Source organism: Nerophis lumbriciformis, linkage group LG16 (genome assembly GCF_033978685.3).
Source record: "Nerophis lumbriciformis linkage group LG16, RoL_Nlum_v2.1, whole genome shotgun sequence".
Lineage (NCBI taxonomy): Eukaryota > Metazoa > Chordata > Actinopteri > Syngnathiformes > Syngnathidae > Nerophis > Nerophis lumbriciformis.
Genome location: NC_084563.2, coordinates 6,594,599 through 6,615,808, shown reverse-complemented (window position 1 = coordinate 6,615,808; position 21,210 = coordinate 6,594,599).

Genomic DNA, 21,210 nt, shown 5'->3' with positions numbered 1-21,210 from the left:
GGGACACAACAATGGACACAACGATGGACACAACGATTGATGTAATTAAAGGTATGTTTTGTAAGCATTTGTTTATTATCGTTTTTGTATTTCATCTAGTGTTACTGTTAATATGTTTATTACTGTTTTGTAAGTATTTGTTTATTATAGTTTTGTATTCTATCTAAAGTGTCACTGTAAACATGTTTATTATTGTTGTGTAAGCATTTGTTTATTATTGTGTTTGTATGTTATCTAGAGTAGATATATTTATTATTGGTTTGTAAGCATATGTTTATTATTGATTTTGTATGTTATCTAGTGTTACTGTTAACATGTTTATTATTGTTTTGTAAGCATGTGTTTATTATTGTTTTGTACAATATGTTTACTAATGTTTTGTAACAATATGTTTATTAATGTTTTGTAATAATATGTTTTAATGTTTTGTAACAATATGTTCATTAATGTTTTGTAATAATAGGGTGATCAATGTTTTGTGATAATGTTTATTATTGTTTTGTAATAATGTATTCATTAATGTTTTGTAAGAAAGTGTTTTGTACAATATATGTATTAATGTTTTGTAAGAATATGTTTATTAATGTTTTGTAAGAATATGTTCATTAATGTTTTGTACAATATGTTTATTAATGATTTGTACAATATGTTTATTAATGATTTGTACAATATGTTTATTAATATTTGGTGAGAATATATGTATTAATGTTTTGTAACAATATGTTTATTAATGTTTTGTAACAAATGTTATTATATTTGGTAACAATATGTTTATTATTTTTTGTAATAATATGTTCATTAATGTTTGGTAAGACTATTTTAATACATTTATGGTAACGTTATGTTTATTAATGTTTGGAAACAATATGTTTATTAATGTTTTGTAATAATTGTGTTCATTAATATTTGGTAACAATATGTTTATTATTTTTTGTAATAGTATGTTCATTTATATTTGGTAAGAATATGTTTATTAATGTCTAGTAACAATATGTTTATTAATGTTTGTAACATTATATTTATTAATGTTTTGTAACAATATGTTTATTAATATTTGGTAACAATATGTTTATTATTTTTTGTAATAATATGTTTATTAATGTTTGGTAACAATATGTTTATTATTGTTTAGTACAATATGTTTATTATTGTTTTGTAACAATATTTTTACTAATATTTGGTAAAAACATTGTATTCATGTTTTGTAACAATATGTTTATTAATGTTTTGTAATAATATGTTCATTAATATTTGGTAAGAATATGTTTATTAATGTTTTGTAACAATATGTTTATTAATGTTGGTAACAATATGGTTATTAATGTTTTGTAACAATATGTGTATTAATGTTTTGTAACAATATGTTTATGTTTTGTAACAATATGTTTATTAACATTTGGTAACATGTTTATTAATGTTTGGTAACACTATGTTTATGAATGTTTTGTAACAATATGTTTATTAATGTTTTGTACAATATGTTTATTAATGTTTTGTAACAAAATGTTTATTAATATTTGGTAAAAATGTGTTATTTATGTTTTGTAACAATATGTTTATTAATATTTGGTTAAAAAAATATTTTATTAATGTTTTGTAACAATATGTTTATTAATGTTTTGTAACAATATGTTTATGTTTTGTTACAATATGTTTATTAATAGTTGGTAACAATATGTTTATTAATGTTTGGTAAAAATATTTGATTAATGTTTTGTAACAATATGTTTATTTATGTTTAGTAACAATGTGTTTATTAATTATGTGTAACAATATGTTTATTAATATTTGGTAAAAAATATTTGATTAATGTTTTGTAACAATATGTTGATTAATATGTGGTAAAAATATTTGATTAATGTTTTGTAACAATATGTTTATTAATATTTGGTAAAAATATTTGATTAATGTTTTGTAACAATATGTTTATTAATATTTGGTAAAAAATATTTGATTAATGTTTTGTAACAATATGTTGATTAATATGTGGTAAAAATATTTGATTAATGTTTTGTAACAATATGTTTATTAATATTTGGTAAAAATATTTGATTAATGTTTTGTAACAATATGTTTATTTATGTTTAGTAACAATGTGTTTATTAATGTTTTGTAACAATATGTTTATTAATATTTGGTAAAAATATGTTATTAATGTTTTGTAACAATATGTTTATTAATGTTTTGTAACAATATGTTTGTTAATATTTAGTAAAAATATGTTATTAATGTTTTGTAACAATATGTTTATTAATATTTTGTAAAAATATATTATTAATGTTTTGTAACAATATGTTTATTAATGTTTTGTAACAATATGTTTATTAATATTTGGTAAAAATATTTGATTAATGTTTTGTAACAATATGTTTATTAATATTTTGTAAAAATGTGTTATTAATGTTTTGTAACAATATTTTTATTAATGTTTTGTAACAATATGTTTATTAATGTTTTGTAACAATATGTTTATTAATATTTGGTAAAAATATTTGATTGTTTTGTAACAATATGTTTATTAATATTTGGTAAAAATATTTGATTAATGTTTTGTAACAATATGTTTATTTATGTTTAGTAACAATGTGTTTATTAATGTTTTGTAACAATATGTTATTAATATTTGGTAAAAATATGTTATTATTGTATTGTAACAATATGTTTATTAATGTTTTGTAACAATATGTTTGTTAATATTTAGTAAAAAATATGTTATTAATGTTTTGTAACAATATGTTTATTAATATTTTGTAAAAATATATTATTAATGTTTTGTAACAATATGTTTATTAATGTTTTGTAACAATATGTTTATTAATATTTGGTAAAAAAAATATTTGATTAATGTTTTGTAACAATATGTTGATTAATATGTGGTAAAAATATTTGATTAATGTTTTGTAACAATATGTTTATTAATATTTGGTAAAAATATTTGATTAATGTTTTGTAACAATATGTTTATTTATGTTTAGTAACAATGTGTTTATTAATGTTTTGTAACAATATGTTTATTAATATTTGGTAAAAATATGTTATTAATGTTTTGTAACAATATGTTTATTAATGTTTTGTAACAATATGTTTGTTAATATTTAGTAAAAAATATGTTATTAATGTTTTGTAACAATATGTTTATTAATATTTTGTAAAAATATATTATTAATGTTTTGTAACAATATGTTTATTAATGTTTTGTAACAATATGTTTGTTAATATTTAGTAAAAATATGTTATTAATGTTGTGTAACAATATGTTTATTAATATTTTGTAAAAATTTGTTATTAATGTTTTGTAACAATATTTTTATTAATGTTTTGTAACAATATGTTTATTTATGTTTTGTAACAATATGTTTGTTAATATTTAGTAAAAAATATGTTATTAATGTTTTGTAACAATATGTTTATTAATATTTTGTAAAAATATATTATTAATGTTTTGTAACAATATGTTTATTAATGTTTTGTAACAATATGTTTATTAATATTTGGTAAAAAATATTTGATTAATGTTTTGTAACAATATGTTGATTAATATGTGGTAAAAATATTTGATTAATGTTTTGTAACAATATGTTTATTAATATTTGGTAAAAATATTTGATTAATGTTTTGTAACAATATGTTTATTTATGTTTAGTAACAATGTGTTTATTAATGTTTTGTAACAATATGTTATTAATATTTGGTAAAAATATGTTATTATTGTATTGTAACAATATGTTTATTAATGTTTTGTAACAATATGTTTGTTAATATTTAGTAAAAAATATGTTATTAATGTTTTGTAACAATATGTTTATTAATATTTTGTAAAAATATATTATTAATGTTTTGTAACAATATGTTTATTAATGTTTTGTAACAATATGTTTGTTAATATTTAGTAAAAATATGTTATTAATGTTTTGTAACAATATGTTTATTAATATTTTGTAAAAAAAAAAAAGTGTTATTAATGTTTTGTAACAATATTTTTATTAATGTTTTGTAACAATATGTTTATTTATGTTTTGTAACAATATGTTTATTATTATTTGGTAAAAATATTTGATTGTTTTGTAACAATATGTTTATTAATATTTGGTAAAAATATTTGATTAATGTTTTGTAACAATATGTTTATTTATGTTTAGTAACAATTTGTTTATTAATATTTTGTAATAAAATGTTTAATAATATTTGGTAACAATATGTTTATTCTAGTATTTTGGCCGCAGTGTTATTAAATGTAAACAAATGTTTATGATTTATGATTTTTCTGCAGTGTTTGCGCAGGTGTGCCTAATGTTGTGACCCGAGTGCGCTTGACACGAGTGGGAACTCTGCGTGACCTTTGCCCCCCGCGCACAATTCCATAATTGTTTGGGAAGGAACAGAATCCTTCCTTTTTGACAATTTAATAGCGCAAACTAATCATGGCGTGACACGTCCATTCATGCGCGCCACAAAGACGACGTGCTCTGCTGAGGGAGGATTTTCACAATAAAAGCATTGTGGCCGCTTAATGAGCGTGTTTGTGAACACACTATCTTTTAGGGCCAATGAGAAATGATGAATAAGAAATCATCCACAGTGGACTTTGTGGCGGCGGGGAGGAGGAGGGGGTGGGGGGTGGGGGGGTCAATTTAAACCCCCCAACTTATGAATTTGTTTCTGAATCAATTTAGCGACGCAGGCTTTTTCCAAACGTCCTAGCGGGAGTAACAAGACGGCGAAATTGATCCGGCGAGACGTCACCTCAATAACAAAGACATCAGCGCGCCATAATTTTTAATATATATGCAATAAAGCTGCAATTTGTTCCCGCCAAATAATAACCTCACCTTCCACGCGATGCACGCCAACACACTGTGTGTGTGTGTGTGTGTGTGTGTGTGTGTGTGTGTGTGTGTGTGTGTGTGTGTGTGTGTGTGTGTGTGTGTGTGTGTGTGTGTGTGTGTTGCAAAGACGTTTCTTTTTTTTTTTTATTTTTTTTTTTCAAATGTTATTTTATTTTATATTATTTGGTTTTCTTCCGTTTTCTTGTTTTCTTGTTTTGTTTCCTTTCGGGACTATTTTTTAATGTTTTTGTTTGTCAGTAGAATTATACAAAAAAACTATTTCAGTATTATTATTATTATATGTCATGTTTTATTATATTACAGTAACATGTGTGTTGTATTATATTACAGTAACATGTTTTATTATATTACAGTAACATGTTTGTTGTTTTATATTACAGTAAAAAAAATTATTATATTACAGTAACATTTTTTAATTATATTACAGTATCATGTATGTTTTATTATATTACAGTAACATGTTTTATTATATTATAGTAACATGTTTGTTGTTTTATATTACAGTAACATATTTTATTATATTACAGTAACATGTATGTTTTATTATATTACAGTAACATGTTTTATTATATTACAGTAACATGTTTTATTATATTACAGTAAGATGTCTGTTTTGTTATATTAGAGAAACATGTATGTTTTATTATATTACAGTAACATGTCTGTTTTATTATATTACAGTATCATGGTTTATTATATTACAGTAACATGGTTTATTTTATTACAGTAACATGTATGTTTTATTATATTACAGTAACATGTCTGTTTTATTATATTACAGTAACATGTTTTGTTATATTACAGTAACATGTATGTTTTATTATATTACAGTAACATGTTTTATTATATTGCAGTAAAATGTTTATTATATTACAGTAACGTGTGTGTTGTTTTATATTACAGTAACATGTTTTATTATAATACAGTAACATTTGTTTATTATATTACAGTAACATGTATGTTTTATTATATTACAGTAACATGTTTATTATTTTACAGTGAAATGTTTATTATATTACAGTAACATGTTTTAGTATATTACAGTAACACATATGTTTTAGTATATTACAGTAACACGTTTTATCATATTGCAGTAACATGTATGTTTGTATTATATTACAGTAACATACATGTTTATTATATCACAGTAACATGTATGTATTTATTATAATACAGTAACATGTTTTATTATATTACAGTAACATGTACGTTGTATTATATTTACAATAACATGTATGTTTTATTATATTACAGTAACATGTTTTATTATATTACAGTAACATGTATGTTTTATTATATTACAGTAACAAGTTTTATTGTATTATAGCACCATGTATCTTTTATTATATTACCGTAACATGTATGTTTTATTTTATTAGAGTAACATGTATGTTTTATTATATTACAGTAACATGTATGTTTTATTTTATTACAGTAACATATCTGTTTTATTATATTACAGTAACATGTATGTTTTATTATATTAGAGTAACATGTATGTTTTAGTATATTACAGTAACATGTATGTTTTATTTTATTACAGTAACATGTTTTATTATATTACAGTAACATGTATGTTTTATTTTATTACAGTAACATATCTGTTTTATTATATTACAGTAACATGTATGTTTTATTATATTAGAGTAACATGTATGTTTTAGTATATTACAGTAACATGTATGTTTTATTTTATTATAGTAACATATGCTATTATAAGACAATAACATGTATGTTTTATTATATTACAGTAACATGTATGTTTTATTTTATTACAGTAACATATCTGTTTTATTATATTACAGTAACATGTATGTTTTATTATATTAGAGTAACATGTATGTTTTGGTATATTACAGTAACATGTATGTTTTATTTTATTACAGTAACATATGCTATTATAAGACAATAACATGTATGTTTTATTATATTACAGTAACATGTATGTTTCATTTTATTACAGTAACATATCTGTTTTATTATATTACAGTAACATGTTTGCTTAATTTTATTACAGTAACATATCTGGTTTATTATATTACAGTAACATGTATGTTTTATTTTATTACAGTAACATATGTTATTATAAGACAGTAACATGTATGTTTTTATTATATTACAGTAACATGTTTTATTATATTACAGTATCATGTATGTTTTATTATATTACAGTAACATGTTTTATTATAGTACAATAACATGTATGTTTTTATTATATTACAGTAACATGTTTTATTATATTACAGTAACGTGTGTGTTTTTATTCTATTACAGTAAAATGTTTTATTATATTACAGTATCATGTATGTTTTATTATATTACAGTAACATGTTTTATTACATTACAGTAACATGTATGTTTTATTTTATTACAGTAACATGTTTTATTCTATTACAGTAACGTGTATGTTTTTATTCTATTACAGTAAAATGTTTTATTATATTACAGTATCATGTATGTTTTATTATATTACAGTAACATGTTTTATTACATTACAGTAACATGTATGTTTTATTTTATTACAGTAACATGTTTTATTCTATTACAGTAACGTGTATGTTTTTATTCTATTACAGTAACGTGTATGTTTTTATTTTATATTACAGTAACATGTTTTATTATATTACAGTAACATGTCTGTTTTATTGATGATTATATTTTCATATCTTACTGATGGTTTGAAGGGACTTTTCATTAAGGACGTTTTTAAATGTAAATGCTTTATTGAAGTGGAATAAATGCTTTATTGAAGTGGAATAAATGCTTTATTGAAGTGGAATAAATGCTTTATTGAAGTGGAATAAATGTGTTTGTATATACATAGCGGACATTTCATTAGGTACCCACGGACAGAAGGAAGGAGTCAATTATTGCAATAAACACCACAACAACAACAACAACAATACATTTGAAGTGGAATACAACAATAATAATAATACATTTGAAGTGCAATACAACAACAATACATTTGAAGTGGAATCGAAATAGAAATAATGCTATTTATTCCGATTGTCCAAGGATCATTCTATAGGTTTATTATTGCAGACCAGCTACGTCATCTTACTGGAAACAATGATTATTATCATATTATTATTTATGTTGTTAAATGGATATGTTTGATGATTAGTGGAACAAAAAGGTAGTAATATTATCTTTGTAAAGTGCACCTATTTAATGTGATATTATTATTTAGATTGTTAAATGAATATGTTTGTTGATTGGTGGAACAAAAAAGTAATAATATTATCTTTGTAAAGTGCACCTATTTAATGTGATATTATTATTTATGTTGTTAAATTAATATTTTTGATGATTGGTGGAACAAAAGGGTAATAATATTATCTCACCTATTTAATGTGATATTATTATTTATGTTGTTAAATGGATATGTTTGTTGATTGGTGGAACAAAAAGGTAATAATATTATCTTTGTAAAGTGGACCTATTTAATGTGATATTATTATTTATGTTGTTAAATCAATATTTTTGATGATTGGTGGAACAAAAGGGTAATAATATTATCTCACCTATTTAATGTGATATTATTATTTATGTTGTTAAATGGATATGTTTGTTGATTAGTGGAACAAAAAGGTAATAATATTATCTTTGTAACGTGCACCTATTTAATGTGATATTATTATTTATGTTGTTAAATTAATATTTTTGATGATTAGTGGAACAAAAGGGTAATAATATTATCTCACCTATTTAATGTGATATTATTATTTATGTTGTTAAATGAATATGTTTGTTGATTGGTGGAACAAAAAGGTAATAATATTATCTTTGTAAAGTGTGATATTATTATTTATGTTGTTAAATTAATATTTTTGATGATTGGTGGAACAAAAGGGTAATAATATTATCTCACCTATTTAATGTGATATTATTATTTATGTTGTTAAATGGATATGTTTGTTGATTAGTGGAACAAAAAGGTAATAATATTATCTTTGTAAAGTGTGATATTATTATTTATGTTGTTAAATTAATATTTTTGATGATTGGTGGAACAAAAGGGTAATAATATTATCTCACCTATATAATGTGATATTATTATTTATGTTGTTAAATGGATATGTTTGTTGATTGGTGGAACAAAAAGGTAATAATATTATCTTTGTAAAGTGTGATATTATTATTTATGTTGTTAAATTAATATTTTTGATGATTGGTGGAACAAAAGGGTAATAATATTATCTCACCTATTTAATGTGATATTATTATTTATGTTGTTAAATGAATATGTTTGTTGATTGGTGGAACAAAAAGGTAATAATATTATCTTTGTAAAGTGTGATATTATTATTTATGTTGTTAAATTAATATTTTTGATGATTGGTGGAACAAAAGGGTAATAATATTATCTCACCTATTTAATGTGATATTGTTATTTATGTTGTTAAATGGATATGTTTGTTGATTGGTGGAACAAAAAGGTAAGAAATGGTGGTTGGTAAGAATACAATGACATGAATTAAAAATAAAGTGTTTATGTTTTTGTTAACAAATAAGCATCTTTTAGACGTCATGTCCGCGCGCACGCGCAGGAGTTATTTAGTGAAAAATGTCGATGCAAATCCAACAAAGAGATAAAAAGACTTTTGTTCAATTCGTTCTTTGCTCTTTAATTGTCCTTTCTCCTCCTATTTCTCCTCCTCTTTTTAGTCCTCGCTTGTCCCCAACTCATCTTTTTGTTCTGCAGCGTGAAAAACTGCACGTTGACTTTGGGACGTTTGACACAAAGCTTGTCCGTCACACACTTTTATTCCTTTTATTTGCCACTTTCTTCTCTTTTTGCTGACATGATGGACAAGTCGAATAATGCAGGAGAAAATGTCTTTCTATTATTATTATTATTATTATTACTTATATTCGTTATTTGATTGTAGAAAATACTCCTCAAGTGTACAAAGAATGGCGGTCTACTTCGTCTAAATGAAGATTACAAATCTTTATTTGATATTAATGTTCGTCTTAAATGTTATTATTTGGATCATTTATCAACTAAAATACGTTGATTTCGATGTTGGATGTTTATTGTGTGGATATGAATAATGTTTTGTTATATTATAGTAACATGTATTATTATATTACAGTAACATGTTTTATTATATTACAGTAACATATACGTTTTATTGTATTACAGTAACGTGTATGTTTTTATTGTATTACAGTAACTTGCATGTTTTATTATATTACAGTAACATGTATGTTTTTATTATATTACAGTAACTTATACGTTTTATTATATTACAGTAACTTGTATGTTTTTATTATATTACAGTAACATATATGTTTTATTATATCACAGTAACATGTATGTTTTATTATATTACAGTAACATGTATGTTTTATTACATTACAGTAACATGTTTTATTATATTACAGTAACATTTACGTTTTATTATATTACAGTAACTTGTATGTTTTTATTATATTACAGTAACATATACGTTTTATTATTTTACAGTAACATGTATGTTTTTATTATATTATAGTAACATATACGTTTTATTATATTACAGTAGCATGTATGTTTTATTATATTACAGTAACGTGTTTTATTACATGACAGTAACATGTATGTTTTTATTATATTACAGTAACATATACGTTTTATTATATTACAGTAACTTGTATATTGTTTTTATATTACAGTAACATATACGTTTTATTATATTACAGTAACTTGTATGTTTTTATTATATTACAGTAACATATACGTTTTATTATATTACAGTAACTTGTATGTTTTATTATAATACAGTAACATATACATTTTATTATATTACAGTAACATATACATTTTATTATATTACAGTAACTTGTATATTTGTATTATATTACAGTAACATATACGTTTTATTATATTACAGTAACTTGTATGTTTTTATTATATTACAGTAACATATATGTTGTATTATATTACAGTAACATGTATGTTTTATTATATTACAATAACGTGTTTTATTACATGACAGTAACATGTATGTTTTTATTATATTACAGTAACATATATGTTTTATTATATTACAGTAACTTGTATGTTTTTATTATATTACAGTAACATATACGTTTTATTATTTTACAGTAACATGTATGTTTTTATTATATTATAGTAACATATACGTTTTATTATATTACAGTAACTTGTATGTTTTATTATATTACAGTAGCATGTATGTTTTATTATATTACAGTAACATATACATTTTATTATATTACAGTAACTTGTATATTTGTATTATATTACAGTAACATATACGTTTTATTATATTACAGTAACTTGTATGTTTTTATTATATTACATTAACATATACGTTGTATTATATTACAGTAACATGTATGTTTTATTATATTACAATAATGTGTTTTATTACATAACAGTAACATGTATGTTTTTATTATATTACAGTAACATATACGTTTTATTATATTACAGTAACGTGTATATTGTTATTATATTACAGTAACATATACGTTTTATTATATTACAGTAACTTGTATGTTTTTATTATATTACAGTAACATATACGTTTTATTATATTACAGTAACATGTTTTATTACATTACAGTAACATGTATGTTATTATTATATTACAGTAACATGTTTTATTATATTACAGTATCATGAATGTTTTATTATATTACAGTTATATGTTGTATTATATTACAGTAACATGTATGTTATATTACATTACAGTAACATGAATGTTTGTATTATTTTACAGTAACATAAATGTTTTATTATATTACAGTAACATGTATGTTTTTATTTTATTACAGTAACATGTATGTTTTATTACACTACAGTAACAAATTGTATTATATTACAGAACATGTATGTTTTTATTATATTACAGTAACATCTTTTATTATATTACAGTAACATGTTTTTATTATATTACAAAAACATGTTTTATTATATTACAGTAACATATATGACATATAACATATAAATCATAATAATGATGATAAGAAAACACATTGAAAAACATAAACAACATGAAATAAATTAAATGTAATGTTTGCTAAGTATTTTTTTTTTTAATTCGTCAAACAGTTCATTCATTCTCAAACAAACATTGAAAGGTGGATTTATTTAACAACCTTATTTTATATATATTATATATTATATATTTTGTTTTTTTTTGTAAATATTTTGTTTTTTTTTGTAAATGTACAATCAAAACCCAATATTGAATTGTAATAACATGTTTCTGTGGGCAAAATATTTTCACGCGTGAAAGAGGTTGGAAATAAAAAGTGTTGTGTATTTTAATAATATATAATAATAATAATAATAATAATAACAATATTACTAATAATACACTGTTGCTGATCATATCAAACGTGAGCTCACAGCATAGAAACGGACATGTTTGCGCTTGAAAATGCACAAGAAGACTTCTTCCAATTCACGCGTGACGTGAAACCACCAGAGAGATGCGAGTTTCAAGCTGACGCCTAAAAGATCATCAAGCTCTTTCCTCTCACTAAAATATGATTTATAAGAGGCCAACTATATATGTATGTATATATGTATATGTAAGGCATGCAAGGCATGTTTTCATCTCTTACCTATTGTGTGCGGTCAGTGTTACAAAGTCCACGGGCATCAAATCCTCACGACATTGAAAAAAAACAAAAACCTCCGCGACTTTTTCCCTGCACATTCCTTTTAAGAAGTGCAAACTTTTCTAGTCCTCTGCTCCATTTTATACATGATGAGCCGCCAGTAATGGGATTATTAAACAAAAAACGTTTCAGGCGCTGGCGTTAACCTTTTTTAATGCCTAATTAGGTTTTGCAAAGAAATAATTGGATTGTACAGTGCTTACGCTGCCTATATTTCCAAATGGCGTCTGCCGGCAACAACACGCGCTGTTTGCGTGGATGCACGTGCAAAACGCAAACACGACATTTATGTTGCGCGTCAATAAAGTGCACTTTAAAGCTCAAATAGTTATAGTCGGGAAAGAGCGCGCACTTTGCGCGGTTCTGTGGCCGGGCGGAGGGCGCCCTCTGGTGTTCAAGCAGCATACTACATGAATGAAGTCAATTAGCTAATCCAGGGGTCGGGAACCCAAAATGTTGAAAGAGCCACATTGGACCACAAATACAAAAAAGTAATCGGTCTGGAGCCGCAAAAAATTAAAAGACTTATATAAGTGTTATAATGATGGCAACACATGACGTAAGTGTCTATATTAGCCTACTATCAAAATGACTTTAAAAGTCTTATATAAGTGTTATTATGATGGAAACACATGATGTAAGTGTCTATATTAGCTATATTGGCCTACTATCAAAATGACTTTAAAAGTCTTATATACGTGTTATAATGAAGACAACACATGATGTAAGTGTCTATATTAGCTATAATAGCCTACTATCAAAATGACTTTAAAAGTCTTGTATAAGTGTTATAATGAAGACAACACATGATGTAAGTGTCTATATTAGCTATAAAAGCCTACTATCAAAATGACTTTAAAAGTCTTATATAAGTGTTATAATGAAAACAACACATGATGTAAGTGTCTGTATTCGCTATATTAGCCTACTATCAAAATGACTTTAAAAGTCTTATATAAGTGTTATAATGATGGCAACACATTATGTAAGTGTCTATATTAGCTATGATAGCCTACTATCAAAATGACTTTAAAAGTCTTATATAAGTGTTATAATGATGGCAACACATGATGTAAGTGTCTATATTCGCTATATTAGCCTACTATCAAAATCACTTTAAAAGTCTTATATAAGTGTTATAATGAAGACAACACATGATGTAAGTGTCTATATTAGCTATATTAGCCTACTATCAAAATGACTTTAAAAGTCTTATATAAGTGTTATAATGAAGGCAACACATGACGTAAGTGTCTATATTAGCTATATTAGCCTACTATCAAAATGACTTTAAAAGTCTTATGTAAGTGTTATAATGATGGCAACACATGATGTGAGTGTCTATATTAGCTATATTAGCCTACTATCAAAATGACTTTAAAAGTCTTATTTAAGTGTTATAATGATGGCAACACATGATGTAAGTGTCTATATTAGCTACCGTATTTTTCGGACTATAAGTCGCAGTTTTTTTCATAGTTTGGCCGGGCTCCAGTGCGACTTATATATGTTTTTTTCCTTTTTTATTACGCATTTTCGGCAGGTGCGACTTATACTCCGGTGCGCCTTATACTCCGAAAAATACGGTATATTAGCCTACTGTCAAAATGACTTTAAAAGTCTTATATAAGTGTTATAATGATGACAACACATGATGTAAGTGTCTATATTAGCTATACTAGCCTACTATCAAAATGACTTTAAAAGTCTTATATAAGTGTTATAATGAAGACAACACATGATGTAAGTGTCTATATTAGCTATAATAGCCTACTATCAAAATGACTTTAAAAGTCTTATATAAGTGTCATAATGAAGACAACACATGATGTAAGTGTCTATATTAGCTATAATAGCCTACTATCAAAATGACTTTAAAAGTCTTATGTAAGTGTTATAATGATGGCAACACATGATGTAAGTGTCTATATTAGCTATAATAGCCTACTATCAAAATGACTTTAAAAGTCTTATGTAAGTGTTATAATGATGGCAACACATGATGTAAGTGTCTATATTAGCCTACTATCAAAATGACTTTAAAAGTCTTATATAAGTGTTATAATGATGGCAACACATGATGTAAGTGTCTATATTAGCTATATTAGCCTACTATCAAAATGACTTTAAAAGTCTTATTTAAGTGTTATAATGATGGCAACACATGATGTAAGTGTCTATATTAGCTACCGTATTTTTCGGACTATAAGTCGCAGTTTTTTTCATAGTTTGGCCGGGCTCCACTGCGACTTATATATGTTTTTTTCCTTTTTTACTACGCATTTTCCGCAGGTGCGACATATACTCCGGTGCGCCTTATACTCCGAAAAATACGGTATATTAGCCTACTGTCAAAATGACTTTAAAAGTCTTATATAAGTGTTATAATGAAGACAACACATGATGTAAATGTCTATATTAGCTATATTAGCCTACTATCAAAATGACTTTAAAAGTCGTATATAAGTGTTATAATGAAGACAACACATGATGTAAGTGTCTATATTAGCTATATTAGCCTACTATCAAAATGACTTTAAAAGTCTTATATAAGTGTTATAATGATGGCAACACAAGACGTAAGTGTCTATATTAGCTATATTAGCCTACTATCAAAATGACTTTAAAAGTCTTATATAAGTGTTATATAATGAAGACAACACATGATGTAAGTGTCTATATTAGCTACCATATTAAGTCGCAGTTTTTTTCATAGTTTGGCCGGGCTCCACTGCGACTTATATATGTTTTTTTCCTTTTTTATTACGCATTTTCGGCAGGTGCGACTTATACTCCGGTGCGCCTTATACTCCGAAAAATACGGTATATTAGCCTACTGTCAAAATGACTTTAAAAGTCTTATATAAGTGTTATAATGAAGACAACACATGATGTAAATGTCTATATTCGCTATATTAGCCTACTATCAAAATGACTTTAAAAGTCTTATATAAGTATTATAATGATGGCAACACATGATGTAAGTGTCTATATTCGCTATATTAGCCTACTGTCAAAATGACTTTAAAGGTATTATATAAGTGTTATAATGATGGCAACACATGATGTGTCTATATTAGCTATATTAGCCTACTATCAAAATGACTTTAAAAGTCTTATATAAGTGTTATAATGATGGCAACACATGATGTAAGTGTCTATATTAGCTATAATAGCCTACTATCAAAATGACTTTAAAAGTCTTATATAAGTGTTGTAATGAAGACAACACATGATGTAAGTGTCTATATTAGCTATATTAGCCTACTATCAAAATGACTTTAAAAGTCTTATTTAAGTGTTATAATGATGGCAACACATGATGTAAGTGTCTATATTAGCTATAATAGCCTACTATCAAAATGACTTTAAAAGTCTTATATAAGTGTTATAATGAAGACAACACTTGATGTAAGTGTCTATATTAGCCTACTATCAAAATGACTTTAAAAGTCTTATATAAATGTTATAATGAAGACAACACATGATGTGTCTATATTAGCTTTATTAGCCTACTATCAAAATGACTTTAAATGTCTTATTTAAGTGTTATAATGATGGCAACACATGATGTAAGTGTCTATATTAGCTATATTAGCCTACTATCAAAATGACTTTAAAAGTCTTATATAAGTGTTATAATGATGGCAACACATGATGTAAGTGTCTATATTCGCTATATTAGCCTACTATCAAAATGACTTTAAAAGTCTTATATAAGTGTTATAATGAAGACAACACATGATGTGAGTGTCTATATTAGCTATATTAGCCTACTATCAAAATGACTTTAAAAGTCTTATATAAGTGTTATAACGAAGACAACACATGATGTAAGTGTCTATATTAGCTATATTAGCCTAATATCAAAATGACTTTAAAAGTCTTATTTAAGTGTTATAATGATGGCAACACATGATGTAAGTGTCTATATTAGCTATAATAGCCTACTATCAAAATGACTTTAAAAGTCTTATATAAGTGTTATAATGAAGACAACACATGATGTAAGTGTCTATATTAGCCTACTATCAAAATGACTTTAAAAGTCTTATATAAATGTTATAATGAAGACAACACATGATGTGTCTATATTAGCTTTATTAGCCTACTATCAAAATGACTTTAAATGTCTTATTTAAGTGTTATAATGATGGCAACACATGATGTAAGTGTCTATATTAGCTATATTAGCCTACTATCAAAATGACTTTAAAAGTCTTATATAAGTGTTATAATGATGGCAACACATGATGTAAGTGTCTATATTCGCTATATTAGCCTACTATCAAAATGACTTTAAAAGTCTTATATAAGTGTTATAATGAAGACAACACATGATGTAAGTGTCTATATTAGCTATATTAGCCTACTATCAAAATGACTTTAAAAGTCTTATATAAGTGTTATAATGATGGCAACACATGATGTAAGTGTCTATATTCGCTATATTAGCCTACTATCAAAATGACTTTAAAAGTCTTATATAAGCATTATAATGATGGCAACACATGACGTAAGTATCTATATTAGCTATATTAGCCTACTATCAAAATGACTTAAAAGTCTTATATAAGTGTTATAATGAAGACAACACATGATGTAAGTGTCTATATTAGCTATATTAGCCTACTATCAAAATGACTTTAAAAGTCTTATATAAGTGTTATAATGAAGACAGCACATGATGTAAGTGTCTATATTAGCTATAATAGCCTACTATCAAAATGACTTTAAAAGTCTTATGTAAGTGTTATAATGATGGCAACACATGATGTAAGTGTCTATATTCGCTATATTAGCCTACTATCAAAATGACTTTAAAAGTCTTATATAAGTGTTATAAAGATGGCTACACATGATGTAAGTGTCTATATTAGCTATATTAGCCTACTATCAAAATGACTTTAAAAGTCTTATGTAAGTGTTATAATGATGGCAACACATGATGTAAGTGTCTATATTCGCTATATTAGCCTACTATCAAAATGACTTTAAAAGTCTTATATAAGTGTTATAATGAAGACAACACATGATGTAAGTGTCTATATTAGCTATAATAGCCTACTATCAAAATGACTTTAAAAGTCTTACATAAGTGTTATAATGAAGACAACACATGATGTAAGTGTCTATATTAGCCTACTATCAAAATGACTTTAAAAGTCTTATATAAATGTTATAATGAAGACAACACATGATGTGTCTATATTAGCTTTATTAGCCTACTATCAAAATGACTTTAAATGTCTTATTTAAGTGTTATAATGATGGCAACACATGATGTAAGTGTCTATATTAGCTATATTAGCCTACTATCAAAATGACTTTAAAAGTCTTATATAAGTGTTATAATGATGGCAACGCATGATGTAAGTGTCTATATTCGCTATATTAGCCTACTATCAAAATGACTTTAAAAGTCTTACCGGTATATAAGTGTTATAATGAAGACAACACATGATGTGAGTGTCTATATTAGCTATATTAGCCTACTATCAAAATGACTTTAAAAGTCTTATATAAGTGTTATAACGAAGACAACACATGATGTAAGTGTCTATATTAGCTATATTAGCCTAATATCAAAATGACTTTAAAAGTCTTATTTAAGTGTTATAATGATGGCAACACATGATGTAAGTGTCTATATTAGCTATAATAGCCTACTATCAAAATGACTTTAAAAGTCTTATATAAGTGTTATAATGAAGACAACACTTGATGTAAGTGTCTATATTAGCCTACTATCAAAATGACTTTAAAAGTCTTATATAAATGTTATAATGAAGACAACACATGATGTGTCTATATTAGCTTTATTAGCCTACTATCAAAATGACTTTAAATGTCTTATTTAAGTGTTATAATGATGGCAACACATGATGTAAGTGTCTATATTAGCTATATTAGCCTACTATCAAAATGACTTTAAAAGTCTTATATAAGTGTTATAATGATGGCAACACATGATGTAAGTGTCTATATTCGCTATATTAGCCTACTATCAAAATGACTTTAAAAGTCTTATATAAGTGTTATAATGAAGACAACACATGATGTGAGTGTCTATATTAGCTATATTAGCCTACTATCAAAATGACTTTAAAAGTCTTATATAAGTGTTATAACGAAGACAACACATGATGTAAGTGTCTATATTAGCTATATTAGCCTAATATCAAAATGACTTTAAAAGTCTTATTTAAGTGTTATAATGATGGCAACACATGATGCAAGTGTCTATATTAGCTATAATAGCCTACTATCAAAATGACTTTAAAAGTCTTATATAAGTGTTATAATGATGGCAACACATGACGTAAGTCGCTAATTAGTTGTATTAGCCTACTATCAAAATGACAATGTGTCGCAGGGCTGACGCAAAAATTCATTGACAGAAATGTTGAAATATCATATTTATTCGACACATTTTTACAACATTGGAAAACATGAGTAAAACTGTTCAGAGTTTGAGATAACTCCTGGAAATGACTGTCTTAGAATGGCCAAAGGTATAGACGTGTGAGTGTCCAAGTTAAATGGATTTATTACAATCTTTGCAAGCTGGGTAATGTTTGCTGTGGTCTGGAACAACATGGCACACAAACAACTATCAGAAATGCAGACAATATTACATAGAGTTAATGTGTCATAAGACATGGAAATATAAATTAAATACACAGAGGACATAAGAAAAGAAAATTAAATGAGCTCAAATATACATACAATCGGGGCATAATGATGCAATATGTACATACAGCTAGCCTAAATAGCATGTTAGCATTGATTAGCCTGCAGTCATGCAGTGACCAAATATGCCTGATTAGCACTCCAACAAGTCAATAACATCAACAAAGCTCACTTTTGTGCATTCACGCACAGCATAAAATGTTTGGTGGACAAAATGTGACAAAGAAGGAGTGGCATAAAACACTTCTGTCTGTGGCAGTGTCGGAGAAAGTTATACATGTAAACAATCTGGTCAGTCACAGTCCACCCAACGGTGAGTTCAAGGGCCGCTGAAATTAGTAGGACAAAAGGGCGCTTGCCAAATACTCTCATCAGACATATTGAACAGTGGACTTTGTAACAATTAGGAAGGTTTGTGTCATGTTTGTCCTCCTACAGAAACCATATTACAATAAAAAACAGATCTTTCACCCCATTTTTTTTTTTCATTTCCATGCATTTTTGAAAAAGCTCCATGGAGCCACCAGGGCACCACTAAAGAGCCGCATGTGGCTCTAGAGCCGCGGGTTGCTGACCCTCGAGCTAATCAATCACAAACATTGATTGGGGGCGAGGCTAAGAGGGGAGGAGTATATTTACATCTAGAATTCATATATATATATATATATATATATATATATATGAAATACTTGACTTTCAGTGAATTCTAGCTATATATATATATTTATTTTATTATATATATTATATATTTAAATATATAATATATACAGGTAAAAGCCAGTAAATTAGAATATTTTGAAAAACTTGATTTATTTCAGTAATTGCATTCAAAAGGTGTAACTTGTACATTATATTTATTCATTGCACACAGACTGATGCATTCAAATGTTTATTTCATTTAATTTTGATGATTTGAAGTGGCAACAAATGAAAATCCAAAATTCCGTGTGTCACAAAATTAGAATATTACTTAAGGCTAATACAAAAAAGGGATTTTTAGAAATGTTGGCCAACTGAAAAGTATGAAAATGAAAAATATGAGCATGTACAATACTCAATACTTGGTTGGAGCTCCTTTTGCCTCAATTACTGCGTTAATGCGGCGTGGCATGGAGTCGATGAGTTTCTGGCACTGCTCAGGTGTTATGAGAGCCCAGGTTGCTCTGATAGTGGCCTTCAACTCTTCTGCGTTTTTGGGTCTGGCATTCTGCATCTTCCTTTTCACAATACCCCACAGATTTTCTATGGGGCTAAGGTCAGGGGAGTTGGCGGGCCAATTTAGAACAGAAATACCATGGTCCGTAAACCAGGCACGGGTAGATTTTGCGCTGTGTGCAGGCGCCAAGTCCTGTTGGAACTTGAAATCTCCATCTCCATAGAGCAGGTCAGCAGCAGGAAGCATGAAGTGCTCTAAAACTTGCTGGTAGACGGCTGCGTTGACCCTGGATCTCAGGAAACAGAGTGGACCGACACCAGCAGATGACATGGCACCCCAAACCATCACCCAACCATGCAAATTTTGCATTTCCTTTGGAAATCGAGGTCCCAGAGTCTGGAGGAAGACAGGAGAGGCACAGGATCCACGTTGCCTGAAGTCTAGTGTAAAGTTTCCACCATCAGTGAAAACACGAGCTGTTTTCAAATATGATTATGAAATAAAAGAAGTAACACTTAAATTCGGATATATGTAAATATCTGCCTCCGACACTTCCTAACAGCTAATTAGTTACCAACAAAGTCAAAGAGATGACTTTTAAAATCATTCATAGTTATTACCCTGTAAAGACTGTGATGGTTCGATACAAGAAGGACATTGATGTTACCTGCACCTTATGTAACATGCATATTGCACCTTATGTAACATGCATGTTGCACCTTATGTTGCCTGCACCTTATGTAGCATGCATCCAGAGACGGTTTACCACCTGTTTTGGACTTGTGAAAGCGCTCCATCACTATGGCAGGGCATCTGTCGCTTCATCCTGGACAATATTCATGACAAATTTGTGCTTTGTTTTTAAAGATG